The sequence below is a fragment of the Phoca vitulina genome, unplaced genomic scaffold, assembly GCF_004348235.1.
Source record: "Phoca vitulina isolate PV1807 unplaced genomic scaffold, GSC_HSeal_1.0 scaffold67, whole genome shotgun sequence".
Lineage (NCBI taxonomy): Eukaryota > Metazoa > Chordata > Mammalia > Carnivora > Phocidae > Phoca > Phoca vitulina.
The window spans coordinates 10,125,844-10,143,746 of record NW_022589770.1 but is presented as its reverse complement, the minus strand read 5'-3'; the positions used below and the strand labels follow the sequence as shown (position 1 = coordinate 10,143,746).

General features: G+C 35.7%; 1 protein-coding gene across 47 annotated transcripts in view; it reads right to left on the bottom strand.

Moving 5' to 3' along the window:
* Positions 1-17,903, bottom strand: part of PTPRD (protein tyrosine phosphatase receptor type D) — a 2,332,398-nt gene that overhangs the window by 2,046,069 nt on the left and 268,426 nt on the right. For 45 of the 47 annotated variants that reach the window (XM_032392357.1, XM_032392358.1, XM_032392356.1 and 42 more), the window contains exon 2: positions 14,405-14,459. The exons of 1 other annotated variant lie outside the window; for it this stretch is intronic. The gene's annotated coding sequence lies outside the window, so the exon portion shown is untranslated. Of the gene's footprint in view, positions 1-14,404; positions 14,460-17,115; positions 17,118-17,903 lie in introns of all 47 variants that reach the window. One more of the 47 variants, XM_032392359.1, reaches the window with a different exon arrangement.

Here is a 17,903-nt window from a genome sequence, read left to right as displayed (position 1 = left end):
TCTGTATGCTGATTTGGCAATTTAGAAATCTGATTATACTTAGAGACTTAAGTATATTGCATTTATAAGGCATTTATTTGATGGTCTTCTTGTGAATAAATTGATTTATTAATTAAACAAAGTTCAAAGTACCCTCATAATAGAGAGCTTTGTAATAAAATAATGAAAATATATGGGATAGTATAAAATATGTTAATAAAGCCAAATCCCAAAAGTTGAATTTTTGTTATTATTGTAAAAGTTGATTTTGTTTCAGGTCTCAGTATTTATCTTTTAGAGAACCAGTTTTCAACTACAGTATTGAGGTCCTAGTATTAAAGAAATAAATATTCTTTGTAGAGCCTGAATTTCCAATTATTCACTTATATACTAATCATTACAGATGTAACTTCACATCACTGAAACTATTTCAGCTCAGGTTGGCTTTGCTTATATCCATTCCTTAGTAGAATTCACAACTTACTTCCCACCTCCTCACATTTTGTTTTTATTAGCAAACTAATTATGAAAGTAAAACACAATAACTTTTGAAACTTTAGGAAATGTAGAAATTTTGAAGAAGAAAATTATTTGCAAATTATCAGAAGAAAATCACTTATATTCTTTTATATATATATATATATATGTTTGTTTATGCTATAATATTTATAAATGGAAATATGCAGTCTATATTAAGTTGTTTTTTAATTTAAAAATTTATTCTGACCAGTCTCCCATTTTAGATTATAGCTGGAATATCAATAAATGAGTTCTATAATGCAATGTCCATTCCTGAAATATAAAATTCCTTTGGAATACAATATAGCTATGGCAGTTCAAAACATTAATAAGCACTCTGGTATGAAGCATCTGCACAACTGACAAACCCAGGTTCAGAGTTTTGTGATGGTTGCAGAGAATGTTTAATTTGTTTGGTCAAGTACTGATTCTCTCCTAGGCAATTCAGTAGGCATTGAAAACAAACAAACATGCACATATGTATATATTACATACATTATGTATGTTATATAAACATTACTAAGATATATATATATATATATAAAGATATATATATATATATATATAAAGATAACATATTACTATTACCTAATTTTCACAGTCCAGTAGGTGATAGAGATCAAAGATACTTTTGGGCTTTTAAAGAACTAAAGTAACTCCTTCCACCAAAATAAAGTAATATTATCAGGAAAGTTGATTTATCTGAAGGAAACAGATTATTCATCACTCAGTAAGCTAACTCATGGCTGTGAGATAAATGAATATAAAATGTTCACATTCTCTATCATTTCTTAATTATTTATAATAACCGGAGTTACTTTCAGGTCTTAAATTTACATGTACTAGGTAGATTTAATGAAATTAATTCCTAGTTTTGCACTATCTCTGGAATACTCTATATCATGACAATGAGTCCAGAGACCACTTGCTGGGCAAACATAACAAAATCTAGAGTTCTTGCATAAGTTAACTATGTATTAAAGCATATCTTAAAGCTTGAAGGAAAGGAAAACATTCCGTTGGCAAAACCTCAGGAGATTTACAGTATATACTATTTGAGACTAATAGTCCCCTTTCCAAACCTCCTGAGAAAAGATATACAAGGAAGTGATCAATCATTTTCCTGTTCTTCATGTCAATATATCACCATCTAGGGCTCAAACCAATACCAAGCTTGTCAAGAGGCCCCATTATGAGGACTGTGTGATAGTCTCAGGGCTCCTGCAAACACCCAGCCCCACTCTTTGATATCTTTTGGAAGAATGACTCAAGTCCTTGCCACAGGGAACGTATTACACTGCCACCATAATTTCTGGAATTTTGATTATAAAAATTTCTTGCCACTAGAATGGACAAGAAAAGTAAAGGACCTCTACAGTACCTTACATAAGCTTTCTGTTTCTGTAGATTAGCTACCATTTTAAAAGCAAAAGAACCCTACAGATGCCTGGGTAGCTTAGTGGGTTAAACGTCTGGCTCTTGGTTTCAACTCAGGTCATGATCTCGTGGTGATGGCATCAAGCCCGGCACTGGGCTCTGTACTTAGCACGGAATCTGCTTGAGATTCTCTCTCTCCCTCTTCCTCTGCCCCTCCCCCTGCTCTCTCCCTCTCTTTCTCTCCAAAAAAATAAATAAATAAAATCTTAAAAAAAAAAGCCAAAGTAACCCTCAGCAAAAGAAACACTTTATTTAATTGGTCATACACAGACTAGGGGAAAAAAAAAAAAAAAAAAAAAAAAAGAAATCCTAAGGAATACTGAGAGCCAAATATTTTAATCAGTGTCTTGGAGCCATTCCAGAATACTATCTTTGAAGTTACTGAGACAAACTCAGCTTTTTATTTTTGTGTGTTTCATGATGATGACTATGAATTACACCTGGTACTTTAAAATGCTTTTGCACAATATATTGTTAGAAATAAAAAACAGAGAGGTGAAGGGAAGAAGGGAAGTAAGAGAAGACTTTTATAATTTTTTTCAAGATTTGAGAGTAAAAGAATCTCATTTTTTTAAAAATGTACATCACACAAGGGGCACCTGGGTGGCTCAGTTGGTTAAGCATCTGCCTTAAGCTCAGTTCATGATCCTGGGGTCCTGGGATTGAGCCCCGAGTCTGGCTCCCTGCTGAGCAGGGAGTCAGCTTCTCCTTCTGCCCCTCCCCCTGCTTGGGCTCTCTCTCTTTCTCAAATAAATAAAAAAAATCTTTAAAAAAATAAAAATAAAATGAAATTTGCTTCACACACAGATATGTATATACACAAACACACATACCTATATAAACTTCTCTCTGCCCAGAGGAACATGTTAGTAATTTAGACAAGTGTATAGAGGAGAAGAAGTATTATCTTATATAAGGCCTCTTTATGTCTTGGAATCAAGTCAACATAGCTACTGTCAGGAGAGTTTTCCTAGGAGACTTGGAATGACTTGCTGGGGCTAAGGCTTTAAAATGTTATGCTTGAAAAAACTTGATTATATGTTCTGTAAGTTTTGGTCTAAGTATAAGGAAAAATTCACTTCTATTCAGTAAAGGAATTATTACTTAATTACAATAGGGAGAGAGGTAATATGAAGACAGATGTTCAACTTATCAGAACTTCAAAAGCAGAAGATAGTTCCTTTTTGTTTATGGCACCCCATTGTCTTCCAACCTTGTCATGTCAAAATGTCACATAGATGGAAGTCTTCAGAACCCTCTTTAAAACAATCTTGTTTTGTTTTGTTCTTTTGTCCAGATTGGGTTTCTATAACTTCAATATCTTATTATGTGGTCAATGGAAATAAATGTTTTAAAGGTTTCTGATGCACATTCCTTGAGATGCCTTTTATTGCATCACCTTAGCTGAGCTGGGACTGTTTCCCATAATTTTATCCATCGTATGGTGTGGGGGAACAAAATGCCACTTCAAAATGTCTCTCTTTGGTATGTGGATTATTTTAGGCTGATTATTTTTAAGAAACAGAAGACTCAGAAAGAACCTTTGATCTTCCCCCCTAACTGCCTAAATGAATTTAGATAGAGGACTTGTTCCAGAAAAGGGAGCTATCACCACAGAGAACTGTAATAGGAACAAGGTGTGCTGGACAGGGAGAGACCCAGCAAAATCTGTTAAAATTCCTCCCTACATCCCATCATTTCCATATGGCCCAACAAGCATTTGTTTACCAGATCATCCTGTGAATTGTTTTCCTTCTCTTTGAAGTCCCAAACACCTACCTACTTCTCCTTAGCTCCATGGCATGTAAGCCTCAATTGCCTGACTTCCTGTGGGCCTCATACTCTTACGGGCTTATGTAATTAAATTTGATTTTCTCTTGTTAATCTGCCTCATGTCAATTTAATTCTTAGACCAGCCAAAAGAATCTTGAATTGTAGAAGAAAATTTTTCCTGTCCAACAATGGTTTCCAGTTAGGCCACAAGAGAAATTTGTACATGATATGGCAAGTAGAGAAGTGTTAGATATTCTTCTCCTTAGAGGTGGGTGTAGGATGTCAGGCTCTGGGGCAGCTTGTACCTGCCCCCACCTGCCTAATTCTCTTCCTGCGATAGGGCAGCGCTGAAGCATGCAACCCCTTAAGCTTTCACTGATTTTCCTCCGCCAGCTTCTCTGAGTTGGCGTTAAATGTATGTGTGGCTCTTTGGTGAAGTTTGCTGACTTCTTCTACAGGTCGTCTGCACCATCAACATTGGTGGTGGTGAGAGGCAGGCAGGAGTTCCAGTTCATCTTCATGGGTCCTGGTTTGTCCTTGCTCTCTTCCACTTCACAGTCACCTACCTAATAACCCAACCAGCTTACAGCACTTTAGGCTCAGCGTCAGATACAGAGGCAACAGCCTAGTGGAAATGTCCCCATTAGCTCCCATAATTCCTTAAGATCCCTGTAATAAATCCCTTATTCTATAGCATCATAGTGATTCTGCCTCTCTGACCAAACACTGACTGTCAAGACACATACATTAGTATAGAAGAAGATGAATGCGATCACAACGAAAACCTACAACATGTGGCATTGGCTTTCGGGCCAGCAGTGACAGAAGCTTGAATGGCCTTGGGACGACGACCAGCAGCAGCCTGACCAGCATGAAGGAGGCTGTCAGTGAGGGTTTAAAGAAGAGAGGCTAGCCTCTAACTATTTGAATTATCCTCAGCTGTCGAAGAGGCAAACCACCCCCTCTGCACTTTCTCTGAATTCCTGACCCACAGACTGTTTGATGCCACTCAGCTAGGAGTGGTTTGTTAGCAGCAAGAGAGGATTCATAAACAAACGGGTGCTAGAAGTGGAACAGAGTTGCCCTGCATTCCTGCTCTTGAGCTCTATATTCTGCTTCTAGAATCCTGTATGTTTATAGAAACCACCCCCGCTTTATTGCTAACGTTAGTCCGATTGAGTTTCTCTAACTTACAAAGAGTCCTAACCAATCATAAAATCAACAGAAATAAACATTTAAATGCTCTTCATGCATAACTTGCTTTTTAAAAAAATTACCTTACTATATGCTTTCTGTCTTTAGGCAGTTTTGAAGTAAGAAATACCCCCTACTTGAAAGACCAAGATCCACTTTCATTTGACATGTATAAACTCAAATCAGTTCCTTTGTGTGGAGAAATATGCAGTCATCCATTCAATCCTCTAGGAAATATTTATTGAGTTCTTTCATTGTGCAAGGCAGTGGGTTAACCAAGGGAAGGATACAAAGAATTACATAGTTTCTGAGTCGTTAATCACACAGCAGCAGCAATGAGACATAAACAGAAAGTAACACGTTTCCTTGATTCTGACATCACTTATTTTTTCATATTTAAATCACTTTAAAATCAGGGCACATCATATAATTGATAGGTGTATTTTAATGTGGGAGTGTTTCTTTTCTCCCCTTGAAAAGCTGCTATTAAATCGACAGTGTGCTCCTAATTATCCACGATGTTTTAGAAGGGAGGAAATCCAATATAGCACAAGCTAGTATGTGTTAAGTACCATGAGTGATACCAGGAGACTTAAGATTTTCACTAACTGAGATAATATGAGAACATGTCAAAGCATTTCGACTGAGTCTAGAAGAGAAGAGAGCATGATATTTATTAAGGATCTTCTATGAATATATAATATGAACCTTCCTATAATCCTGACAATGGCCCTAAATTGTAGGAATTATCTTAATTTTCCTGGTCATACAACTGAGGTTCAGATTAGCAAGGAGAAAAGAAACATCTTTAGTTTTCACACGCAGATGTCTCTAAAATGAGGCGTACCCCCTTCTCAGAACTTAAAAAGAACCAAATTCACTTCCTACTTACTATGTACTTGCTATGTGCACGATGTAACATGTTCTACATATTCTGTTATAAATCCTTTATATACAGTATGACTCAATAGGTATTAACATGATCCTCACTTTAGAGATGGGGAAACTGAAACCTGGAGAAAAAATTAAGTTTCTCAAAGTAACTAATAAGTGACAGAGTGGGATGGATTAGAAACCCTAGCAGTCTGGTAAGAAGAGTCTGTTTTATTAACTACTATGCCACAAGCCTCTGAGGACAACATGAAACACTTTCTCCCAAACTTCTGACTATCTGATTAAAAACTGTAATCCCCCAACTCTTTTCCCTTACCTAATCATATAATGGGTAGATTTATGATGAATATAATTAATTTTTTAAATACCTCCAAGTAATCTCCTTAAAGGCAAGGATTTTGCCTGTTTTGTTCACAGATACATCTTAACTAGCACAAGGTGGGACTTGTGCCTAGTACAAGGTGGGAGCTCCATAGGAAATTGTTGAATGAATAAAAGAATGATTTTTTCTTTCCTTTTAAAGAAGATGAGAGAGTAAATTCCACGAGTGAACAGTAGTTGGAGAGGAACAGAGGCAGGGCACTGGGAGTTGTGTTTCGAAACATTGATTAGTTAGTGAGGTCTGCCTAAGGTGTCAAGTGGGAGCGGAAGAAATCAGTGAGCAAGCCTCTCAGCAAGGGAGGTTGAAGCCATCCAGGCTCATATGCATAAGCCTTTGCTCCCTCACATTTTGTTTGTAGCTTGTTCAGCAATAGACACTGGGAAGGAGGGCAGGAAGACATCAAAGGAGCTGTATTGTTCATATGTTTTCTCCCTTTGGCAACTATTTGCTCTATTTCCTGCTGACACTACAATTTCAGCGATTTAATGATACAATTGTTTCTGAAAAGGAAACAGAAACAGACACCCTCAGCCATTTAATTGGCTGCCCTGACGAAGTGGAATCTGCTGTTTTCTAATTTCATTTTTGAGGGGCGTGGGGATTTGGAGAGGCTGGGAGAGAGATAATATTTACTTCTGTTAGAAAAGGTACAGTTTCGTAAGGGATATTAGTCTACCTAATTAAGGTCTGCCATTTCCATGGCATGCACTAGGATACCTATGAAAATTACTCAATCCCAGCAAGGAGTTTGCTAAAATCGTTTATCTTCCAATTCAGTCTGTCCTTAGGTCAATGGAATTTCATTTGCCTTAGGAATTCTACATTCTTTATGTCAAGTTTACTCTCAAATAGTTTGCTATTCCTAATAAATCATAGCAAGAAGCATAACTCTATTATAAATGTCTGATCCTTTCCCTTGCATATTTTAGGTTTGCTTTCTCCAGGTCTGGGATTGTTGAGTGTATTGGTTTTACATGATTTCAAATTCACTTATTTATGACAAAGACCAAAAAATGTTGTTTTTAGAAGTTAAGCTGTTTCGATATAAGAATGAAGTAAATTGGGTCAGGATGTCATCATCTTATCTGTCCTCACCAGTAAGAACTCAGTAGCTCAGCTGCTGAGGGGTCCCACTGGGGGCTTAGCAATAAAAACATAGGAAGAAGCAATTGTGGCAAGGAGACATTTTGACTATACACATGGATTTTGTGAGGACTACTCAAGAATGTTCAATGTGGGCAAAGCTAAACTTTGCTGATCTAAAATGGCTCTATGAAGACTGTAGGGTAATCAGTTCCTACCACAGTGCAGGTGACTCTTTTACAAGCAGTGATGAAAGCTGTCCAGTGGCCGCATTAAGAAGAACCACTTGACCATCAACAGCAATGTGCTCTAGCAACAGGGTACTTTTACCTTTGCACTGGCAACTGGATATCAACTACTAGTTGGTTTAGCCACCTCTTCTGAGTACCAACTCATATAAAGGTACACCTCAACTAAGTTTGGACTTCATTCCTTTCATTTTTCCTTGCCTGGAACAATAGTGTGATTGATTCCACTGGGTTGGAGTATTTTATTTCCTTATTCGTTTATTAAGAGACATTATTCTGCATGCTATTGGCTTGTGAAATTCCTGCAGTGAACCTGTGTTAAATACTATTGGCAAAGGCAAATCTCAGTCTCTGAGCATTAATTTGCACCAAAACAAAACACTGTGTAATCAGCTCTTGAATCTGGGCACTTGAATGAGCCTTGCTACCTTATCATCATTTGAACTAGTGCATTAAATACAGGACATTTATATTTTCTGTTACTACAAAAAAAATTTCCCTCCTTTTACCAAATTTACAGAAATCATAACAAAGTTGACCCAGACCTTCCTTATTATCATCTTTAACATATAAAATGAAATACTGGATTTCTAAACAGGACAGTTTATGTGGTGAGAAAATATGCTCAATATACTCACAAAAAAATAGTGTGTTTTGGAGGGCAAGGTGCTGAAGCTAAGTATTGTACATAAAAGTAAGTATAAACTAAAGATTGGAGAAGGTCTGAAAGTTGTTCATCAACTTAGTTAACAAAGACTATGAAAAAAGGTTATAATAGGCCAATATACCTACATATTAAATCAAATTTTAAAAGGTAACTGTCCCTCATCCTGTGAAGAAAATGCTTTCAAACTTTTTTTTTTTTTTTTTTTTTTTTTACAAGACTTATCTAGTATTACTTCTCTTTCTTCCAGGAACCTGGAACTTCTTTAAGGTACTGACACAAATACTTTTGTTTCAATGTCTCTTCCCTTTCCAATAGCTTCACCTCAGGTGCCTCAGCTTGGTTCAAAGTGTAACTTAAATTTTTTTAGCTTAGGGTGCCTGAGTGACTCAGTCATTAAGCGTCTGCCTTCGGCTCAGGTCATGATCCCAGGGTCCTGGGATCGAGCCTGGCATCGGGCTCCCTGCTCAGCAGGAAGCCTGCTTTTCCCTCTCACGCTCCCCCTGCTTGTGTTCCCTCTCTCGCTGTCTCTCTCTCTGTCAAATAAATAAATAAAATCTTTAAAAATTTTTTTTGAGCTTATTATTGTATAGGCCCCTCTTCCTAAGCAAACTAACTTTTGAGAAAGTTATAAAAGTTATATATAAAAACTCCATGGAAATATAAACAGGTAAGCACAAATAAACAAAGGCAACCCTCAGCATAAGGCTAGTGGGGTATTATCCACTCTTTGTGTGTGTGTCTGTAACTAAAATGAGTGTTGGTGATGTTCACTGGATATAGTAGAATTCTGGCCAACATTAAGCCAAAAATAAGTGAAAGCCAAGACTGAATTCCAGAGTGTGGATGGAAGGAGATCAGTAAGTGGTCAGAAAGAGGAAACAAGGGGCGCCTGGGTGGCTCAGTTGGTTAAGCGACTGCCTTCGGCTCAGGTCATGATCCTGGAGTCCCTGGATCGAGTCCCGCATCGGGCTCCCTGCTCGGCAGGGGGTCTGCTTCTCCCTCTGACCCTAACCCCTCTCATGCTGTCTCTCATTCTCTCTCTGTCAAATAAATAAATAAAATCTTTAAAAAAACAAAAAAAAAAAAGAAAGAGGAAACAAAAAGTAAAAGTATTTTGGGAGAGCACTGATTTTATATGACTCCCAAAGTCATCATCAGAGGGGAAAAACATGGAGAATCAAGCAAGGGAAGTTTAATGGGCCAGGAAGTGGAATACATAGCTTAGCCTATGTTCCCCTGGCCAGAATTCAGTCACAAGCAAGAACTTAACAGGAAGAACGGGGGTCAGTGGTCATGGGCACACCATCAGTTAAGAAAATTAGATCTAGACAATCTTTGTATGTGTTCTAGATGATGGAAGATTAAACAAAATCACAATCAAGAAAACAATAAAAGAAACAATGAAACAAAGTCTTAAAAAAACAATAAAAGAAAGTTTTATTTTCATTAGCAGCCGGCCAAAACAGTTGGCAAATAACTATAGGGCTGTTGTTGATAAGAGCAGTATCAGAAACAAGACACCAAGGCATCATGGGAGGGGAGATGAGTCCCAACGATGAAATCAAGGAAGTAGTATTAGAACGGGCCTGAAAAGGACAACTGGTGCTTTGGAATTTCCATCTCTGTGGAGGCCATCTGTAGAGACACAGAGATGAGCTGTTTCCAGATGTGCAATGAAGAAATAACAAACTGCTTGGGAGGTTTGGAGTAGAGAGGATCAATATTCAAAAACAGTTAGGGAGCCATTTGATAAAGCAGACTAGATGAATTGGCTTCCAAGTGTAACACTGGCAAAAATAGGCATATAGTGAAATTTGCTAGAATATATAATTCCTTTTAACAAAAGATCCTTTCAATTTTATAGTTTCAAAACTCAGTGGTCCATATTTGGTTTATTAAATGTGTGTGTGTGTGTTGGGGGGAGTTTTCTATTAAAATTATTTTAAGTCAATTTAATTAATGTCAATTTGTAAAACATAATTTCCCCCTCAATATCACAATATATGTGTATGCATTTCATTATAAATTCCAAATAAAATTTAATGAAAAGATCTTGAAAAAGTTAGGGTTAGAAATAGAAATAGATATATAGATTTATACATTTATAGATATAGATAAACTACCAAAGCAGCATGCTTACATTTCTCAGTGTCACATTCCAAGTGGATTTAGACTTGGTGCCAAAGAATCATATCTATCAACTTACTATGCATTTGAATAGGAAATTTATGTGGGAAATACGAGGCAGAGTTTAACTGAATATGTACTAAGCAAATTAATAATATTTTAACATACAGAACTTGTGCTCTTGCAAACTTATACATAAAAAAGACTTCATATTTGGACTCATGATTTATTTCTTTTCCATTATAATTTGGAAAGTTCAAGATACCAAAAATTTCAGGTGTAATGAATATAATACTAAGTCAGCAAACTTGAATAATACTCAAAACAAAAGCTTACTATGCTTACGTGTCAGACACTGAATGCATTAACTTATTTAATACTTAGAATAACTCTATGAAGTACATGTTTTTACAGTGGAAGAAAATGAAGCACAGAAACATTTGAAAACCTCTCTAAGGTTATACAAATAATAAATGGTGGAATCCATTATTTACACATATTAAGTTTCCCCAGAATCTGTGGTCTTTATCTCTGTGCCAAACAACCTCCCATAATATAAAGATATTTTTACGTTAAAACATGTTTTCAACAATCTTTTTTTTCTTTAAAATTTTCATTGTACTATAGCATTTATTAATTTATCCTCTTGGGAAACAAAGCAATGTTTTCCCTTATTTATCTATATCAGATATTAAAAGTCATGAAGTAAGTTTCATCTCTATCATATGAAGCTCACTCTATTTTTTTTTTTTTTTAGCCCAAAGACCAATCTGGAATGTATAAAAAGAAAACTGTAAATGGAATGCCACTGGGTCTTGCTAGCATTACCATAGTTATAACCAGGAAACAATGCTGAGAACACCGTGTTTCTTGCCAGGTCCTAGCACAGTTGGCTACCAGAGGTCCTATAGAGTAAGTGTTACAGTCCTGTCTCTGCACAAACTCACTTTTTTGGCTAATGAATGACATCCCAGCAAACAGAGGATTGATTCTTGAGACAGCTGCCTGAATTCTAATACTAGATTTCTATCCATACCAATGCAGTCTTTAACTGATCTGCTAGACTACTTTCACAAATAGACAAAGAGACAAAAGGACTGACAGTTACAAGTGAATAATGCACGTGTTCACTCAACAAATAATTTTTCTGTGTGACAGACACAGTGCTATGGATATTCAGTGCTCATACCGAACCCTCACAAGGCTGCCCTATTCTGACTTTCATTACTTTTATAGATAAAGGTGGAGTACTTTCTTTCTCACCCAAAACTTTAACTCACCTTTTCATTACAAATACTTGGCCAAACAAAATGTCAAACTGTATATATATATATATATATATATATATATATATATATATATATATATATATAGAGAGAGAGAGAGAGAGAGAATTTACTTGAATAGCCCCTACATCAAAGTGCTGTTTTCTTAGAAGCTCGGAAATGTTAATATGTATCAGTTTAGCAAAAATATCTTTAATGGCAAAGGCATTGCCTTTGAGAGGGATAGCCCATGTTTGGAAAGGATAAAAGGATATTTTTTCTCTCTAAGAAAGCAGAAGAGAGATGCAATATAAAGGGGATACATTTAGCAGAAATATTGCTTATAAGGCAAATTAATATAAATTCAAAGAAGCACATTCTTAAAGAGGACCCAGGGTCAAAAATGTAATGCAAAAAAGGAAAAATAATCTGAAAAAAAGTTTCATGGGTGTGAAAGCAACTGAGCAAGAAGAAAAATTGCTCAGAGGGCAATTGCCATTACTTGAGAGATCATAGTTAGGAAGCAGCAGGCTATTGGGATGGTATTATTCAGCTTCATTAATGGATGCATATGATTCCCGGAAAAAGAAAGGTTCTAAAATTAGGAGAGTGCTGTGGGTTTAAAGTGGAATCCTCATTAAGAGCAGGAGTTGTCCTGTGTTGTTTATCTAGTGCAAGGGCAGAGAGCTTTCAGGGCTCTTTCCACCCAGTCTGGGTGTTAAAACCAAGCAGTTGACCTTTCAGAAGCTAAATGATTCAAAATTTCCATAAAGGTTTTTTCATTGTTTTTGCTCCTTTGTTATCCCAGCAAAATGCTTTAGGATAACACAGCTACTTCCAGTTTGTTTATGCCACTCAGGAGATAAACAAGTATCCCTTAGTTTTTCCCTTCCTTTATCTGAAGTGCAAATTTTAGGTAAACAGGGATCCTCAAAGCACATGGAAAGTTTTCACTGAGAAAGACCCCTCTAGGAAGAGTTAGGGTTCCAGGATGATGATGATTATATAATAATAATAATAATACCTCCCATGACATCTATATTCTCCCTTACGTGACAGGAATTTTCAAGGTAGATATGTGGATTGAAAAGGGACCTATTTATTCATTTAACAAATATCAAGAAAAGGGGCATTTGGGAGGAAAATGGACATTGGATCTATGGAATTTTGTTTGTTTCTTTGAGGGAAAATTGCCTTAAGATATGGTTCATGAGATCAGTAATACTTCTGCTTCAAAGTGACTATAGAAATTGAGTGATTATGGCTGCTGGGGAGGGGAGATGTCTTATTCTCTCTAATAGTTAAACATTAAGTGGGGATGTTTGCCCTCATATTTTAACACCTGCTATTTGGTCTGCTCACTTCTGATTTTTCACCCATGTAGTCCATCCAACATAAGGCTATCACATTTTTTCCCCAAGATACAGATCCGATTATACAAACAAACAAAAATAATTACAAAAGTCCAACACCTTCAGTGACTACTTATGGCTTATATAGTAAAGTATATATTTTTTTTTTTTTAAGATTTTATTTATTTATTTGAGAGAGAGAGAATGAGAGAGAGCACATGAGAGGGGGGAGGGTCAGAGGGAGAAGCAGACTCCCCGCCGAGCAGGGAGCCCGATGCGGGACTCGATCCAGGGACTCCAGGATCATGACCTGAGCCGAAGGCAGCCGCTCAACCAACTGAGCCACCCAGGCGCCCTAAAGTATATATTTTTAAAACCAGGCTTCAAAGACTTCCACCAACGAATCTCAGTCCTACTTTTTGAAATAATGTCTCATTCTTCCTTATCATTTTCTATGATTTTAGCCTATGCCCTATTGCCAAATGTCTCTATTTATTTCCACCTCCATGCTTCTCATATTCTCTTCTTGAAAGGAAATGATTTTATCCAACTCCACATATCTACATCCCATCCAGCTCAAAATGTCATATGCTTTGGTCAGCAATTCTTTCATATCCCAACAGCTAAAGTAAACTTTCCCTCTTTGAAACCCGCATTCTACTGTATCTTGACAAGTTATCAATCTCTGCCGGTAGTGTCATTATATATGTGTTACCACTATTTTTCCACTCATTCACAGATATATATATATTATAATATCTTTGTAGCAGCAAGCTTTCAAAGCATTGCTAGGAGGGAGTCTGTAGTAAGAGCATATCAATCTTTTTACAGTGTCAACCAAGCTGATCTTTCACTATTTAATGTTCTGTTAGCGCCTAGAACTATGCAGTATATTATACAACTGGTTATATCATACTAGCTTGGAATCATGTACTATTTGTATTGATCAGTGCCTTTATTTGTTTTCTGTCTAAATACAGAATTGTATAGTACAAAAGTGGGCATCTTTAAAGTCAGAGAGATTTAGATTTGAAATTAGCTCCGACTTTAAACAGCTCTATATACTCGGGCAAACTATCAACCACCTTAGAGCCTTAGTTTATTTCTAAAATAGGGAAAAAACAACCTCTATTACAATATATTTGTGAAGATTAAATGGAAAGATTTATATTAAGCCCTTGAACATAGAATGCCTTAGGATGAATTCCAGCTTTTTTCTTTTGCTATAACATCTCACGAGCTACGCTGTTTCTTCTTAAAAAGAACATCCTGTACCTCACTTTCTAAGTATCCTCTGAAGTGTATAGCGGAGTTGAAGGTGGTATGCAACTAATGTCACTGACTAAAGTGGTATAAACAAGGATAGAAACAGTTTTACACAGAGTTTTCAGCATTGTATCTAAAATGAGAAATCATTCTGCAATGGCTAGAATGCAGGTCAAACAGTCTGATATCTGATTCTAGATCTACAAGATGTTACTTACTAGTAGTGTGACTTTGAGACAGGTCCCTTACTTCTTTGATTCTCCATTTCTTCACCTGCAAAAATGAGGACATTGGACTAGATCCATGATTTATAATTTCGTTAATATTTTACAATTTATTGGTTTATATATCCTGTGAATAAAATTTTATGGCAGTGACAAAAATGGAAGCATTAAAAGCAGAGTACTCTGGATGATACAAAGAAAAAATTTAGGACTTCCACCTTTTAGTCTCTTCCTGTAGGCTAGACTAAGTCTGGCTTAAATCTAGTCAAGGATTTACAGAGGGTACATGAAGAATTTTGATAGCTCATCAGTCAATTCAGGCCTACTCAGAATGTATGTATAAAAAATTACACTATCCATTCATCCGTTGAGGAACATTTAGGTTGTTTCCATATTTTTGCTTGTGAAAAATGCAGATATCTCTTCAAGATACTGATTTCAAATCCTTTGGATATACATCCAAAAGTGGGATTGCTGGATCATAAGGTAGTTCCATTTTTTGAGTAACTTCCATGTTTTCTATAATTGATGTGCCAATTTACATTCCCAAATGTCTGTTTACTGATGAATGGATAAAAAATGTGATTACACACACATACATGTGCATGTGTGTGCACACAGAGGAATATAAGTCAGCCTTAAAAAAGGAGAAAATCTTGCCATTTGTGACAAAATGGATGAACCTGATGACATTAGCTCAGTGAAATAAGCTAGATGCAGAAAGACAAATACTGCATGGAATCAAAAATGTTAAATTCATAGAGAAAGAGAACAGAATGGTGGTTATCAGGGAGTGGGATATGGGAGATGCTGGTCCAGGGATACACAGTTTTAGTTATGCAATTTAAATAACTTTTGGAGATATAATATACACCAACGTGACTATAGTTAACAATACTGTATTATAAACTTGAAATTAGCTGAAAGGGTAGATCTTAAGTGTTCTCAACACACACACACACACACACACACACACACTATATAAGGTGATGGATTTGTTAACCAGCTTGATGGTGGTGAATATTTCACAGTGTACACATATATCAAATAATCAAGCTGTACACCTTAAGTATATATAACTTTTAATTGTCAAAAATTAGGTCAGGTGGCCTTTTTAATTTTGGGGTGGAGAGGGGAAAAATGCCAAACTTTAAACCACTCTTTATTTCTACTGAATATTTCCTAAGGATTCTTTGAAGCTACAAAAGTTATTTTACCAAGCATGCTCGGTACATTATCTAATTAGCTGAAAATTCCAAAGTGAAATTTCACAACTCTAATGCTTAAATAAGTAAATAAATAAATAACATGTATTGGCTTATACAAGGTAATACAGCTAACAAATGTGTGATCAGATATTGATGTTTTGTGTTTTAAAGACCATACTGGATACAAAACTCATGTGGATAAGCTGTCTCTGCACTTTCAATATCACTTAGAGTGTTTGAAGTTGACCACAATATCATAGAACGGTGTACAAAAATTTTGCCAGAAATCATGCAAGAAATTAAACATGTGCTTTGGAGTCAGAAAGATGGTTTTAACATTTTAACATTATAGTTCTGAGAAATGTACTTAAAGTCTTCAAGCTGCAGCTTATCTGTAAAATGCAAATCACAATATTGATCTTCTTTGTTTTTGTCTGTGTGTTTTGTGATTATTAAGTAATATTCGCTATAAGAAAGCACTAGTTCATAGTAAGTGCCAATGAATATAAGTTCCTTTTTATTTCTCCTTTTAATAATTCCACACATATAGTAAACATTGTTTGGCATAGAGTGTAAAGCAATGTCAGCAACTCAACTTTTTAATGGTTTCTTTCACAGTGGTTTCTAACTTTCTAACCTTTTGGAGCTGTTAAAATAAAGTCAAATAATGATACTGCTGTGGTGTAAGTGTATGCTAGGATCAATAAATTGCGGTTGTTGGAATAAATTGCAATTAAAGGGGTAGTACTTGATTGCTTGACAGTAGGTAGTCTTTCTGGCCCAAAAAAACTCAAGTATTAGTCTGATTTACAAGCTAATTAGTATGGACTTCACATGCATTTCATTGGGAGACCATCAGATCATATTGACTTCTGTTCCCATCATGAGTGTGCCCTTGAAGTTGTTTTCTGTCACTTACAGGTGACAAGTCCTCTTTATTTGTTTACTTTGTTTATTCAAGAATATAGGCATCATTTTTAATCAAGTAGAATATATAAGAAATTTACACTGTTTGCAAATTAACACTTAAACGTCTAAAAACTTCAGTATTGGCACTGGCCTTTTTTTTCTCTCCTTATTTCTGTACATTTAAAATGAAAATATGCACGCATTGAGAAATGACAAAGGCATCAACATAGTAAGAAGGATGATTATTACTAAATCCTTGAAGCAATAGAAAAATACATATAAGCATTAATTTATAGGCTAGAAAACCATAGGATAGGTATTTCAAGACAAAATATTTGAATAATACATAAAAAGACACAAATTTTGTCTCCAAATAAAGATAAATGCTTATCTAAAGTATAATTTTGTTTATCCTTAATTTTCTATTCAGTGCAGTATTTTATATGATCAATTCCAACATATGCCTGTATAATTATCTACTGAATACAAGGCATTCATAGACTGAAACAAAGTAATTTAAGCAATCCTTTGTTTTGTAAATTGCATTAAGGTATACCATGTATTTTCCTCTACTACCCATCTACCTACTACTACATTTCCTGCTAGAGATTTAATACATTTTTGTTGAATAAAAAAAATGACAAAAGTGCAATTCCTCAAAAGGCACAAAGATACATATGGTATGACTGTTTTAAAATTAAGCATCTTTTCCATTTAAATAGCTCTACCCCACACCTCTCGTAAATACCACATTAGAAAAAAAAGCAAACAAAAGTCAGAAACACATGAAAAAATCCCTGGTGCCATGTCTTCTCTGTTGTCCATATTTATGTGAGGTTACTAGTGTTAACACCCAGTAAATCTCACATCATACTTATTATACTTCTGTTATTTAATTTTCTTTTTCTGAGCCTCATTTTCCTTTCCCAAACTTTCTTCGAAAGGAAGCTTTGCAAAGGCTAAAGAAAAAAGACTAATCTATTTGTACACTGATGAATTTTAATCACCTACCAGAGTTTCTGACTCATACGTGTTCAATAATTATTTTTTGGCGGGCGCCTGGGTGGCTCAGTTGGTTAAGCGACTGCCTTCGGCTCAGGTCATGATCCTGGAGTCCCGGAATCGAGTCCCACATCGGGCTCCCTGCTCAGCAGGGAGTCTGCTTCTCTCTCTGACCCTCCCCCCTCTCATGCTCTCTCTCTCTATATAATTCTCTCTCTCAAATAAATAAATAAAATCTTAAAAAAAAATAATTATTTTTTTGCATAAGGAAACTCATCACAAATATTATTATCAATTATAAATCATTATAATACATTTCTGACATCAATTTACACATGAAAATATATTTTGCTAATTTTGAGTAATCTTTAAAT